The 1,571-nt window shown below is 35.2% G+C and overlaps 1 long non-coding RNA gene across 1 annotated transcript; it reads left to right on the forward strand.

Moving 5' to 3' along the window:
- Nucleotides 1-338: 338 nt before the first annotated feature.
- On the forward strand, nt 339-1,208 carry LOC126760198 (uncharacterized). Its single transcript, XR_007667157.1, has 5 exons — nt 339-414; nt 481-570; nt 676-741; nt 810-1,022; nt 1,087-1,208. It is a non-coding gene; the product is annotated as an uncharacterized LOC126760198 (long non-coding RNA).
- The last annotated feature ends 363 nt before the right edge of the window (nt 1,209-1,571 follow it).

The following is a 1,571-nucleotide window of genomic DNA, read 5'->3' on the forward strand; positions in this document are numbered from 1 at the left end:
TACGCTGGCTAGGTCATGTTGTCCGGATAGACGAAAACACTCCAGCTCTGAAAGTATTCGACGCAATACCCGCCGGGGGAAGCAGAGGAAGAGGAAGACCTCCACTCCGTTGGAAGGACCAGGTGGAGAAGGACCTGGCTACGCTTGGAATATCCAATTGGCGCCACGTAGCGAAAAGAAGAAACGACTGGCGCGCTGTTGTTTACTCGGCTATAATCGCGTAAGAGGTGTCTGCGCCAATTAAGAAGTAGATGTATGTATGTCCAGCGCTGCCCCTGTTGATTAGCTTTCTTCCTCCTTTTTTGTTCGTTGGCGTAGTCTCCTCCCAATTTTTATTGCTCAATTAGATGGAAAATATATTTGACGAAATTGACTTGGAGGATTGTCCAACAACGTCTTCAACTCCCGCAAAAGGTATGTAAATAAATGTAAACTTACAAAATTTCGTTTCAATATATTGTTACGTTTTTGTTATTGTAGACCAATTACATTTAAAGCGTAAAAAGTTTAACACGTCTGGTTGCTACAATACAGAGGTCAGCATTTCAAAACGACCTGTGGAAGGAAACGGTAATCTAACATCCATATAATTTATTTCTTTAAATTTGTTTAATTTATTATGTTTCCAACCTTTTTCCAGAGGTTATTGACATTTTAATCACTATTTCCAAACAGCTTGACGATTTGACGACGAGGGTATGCGATTTGGAAACTAAAATCGATAAGCATTTAAAAGAAAATGTATGTGAACAGTTTTTATATGCATACATTATTATTTTTCTCTACATGTCTCTTTGTTTCTTTTTCAGATTATTCATAAAAGTGAAGAAATGGCGCAGCAAAAAACGGTTCGTGAATGCAAGGTCCTCATCCGCAAAATTCATCAATCGGTATGCCGAACGACTGGTGAAGATGTCGACAACGTTCAAACCGAAATTGCTTCCACCCTACCATTAAATACGCTTGCTGCAGCTTTGGAAATGGACGAAAAATTGAAATGCGACGAATTTGCTGCTACAACGGTAAGTATTATATAAACTTTTTTCAATAAACAATTCAGTTTTTACATACTATTTTTATTTACAGAAACAATTCGTTTTGAGGATAAAAGGTACTTCAGATAGTGTACATGATGTGTTGCGAAGTCTGTACACTGATGAACTTCTTTATTTATGTAACTGGGACGGTAGGGGTGGGAAGCAACCTCTCTCCAATTTCCTGCTGGTTTCCAACATTTTATACGGTAAATTCTGTTTTTTATTTAATTTTACTTACAATTATTTGTTTTAATTTGTAATTTTCATTATGTTTTTTTATAGATTCATTCATAACGTATGGATTGGCAATGTTCGAAAAACAAGTTCGAAAAGTCATTGAAATGAGCCACCATAGGCACAAACAAAGAATTTATAGGAAGAGGAAAACTGAGGAGTGAACCCTTTAAAAATTTATAAAAAAGTTACATGTATTTCTGATATTATTAAAAATAATTATTTTAATACATACTAGATTTTAAGAAAGCATTGCAAAGCAGGAATTGAATTAATAATGAAATATTTTTTTTTTAATTT

Source organism: Bactrocera neohumeralis, chromosome 5 (assembly GCF_024586455.1).
Source record: "Bactrocera neohumeralis isolate Rockhampton chromosome 5, APGP_CSIRO_Bneo_wtdbg2-racon-allhic-juicebox.fasta_v2, whole genome shotgun sequence".
In the NCBI taxonomy this organism is placed as follows: domain Eukaryota; kingdom Metazoa; phylum Arthropoda; class Insecta; order Diptera; family Tephritidae; genus Bactrocera; species Bactrocera neohumeralis.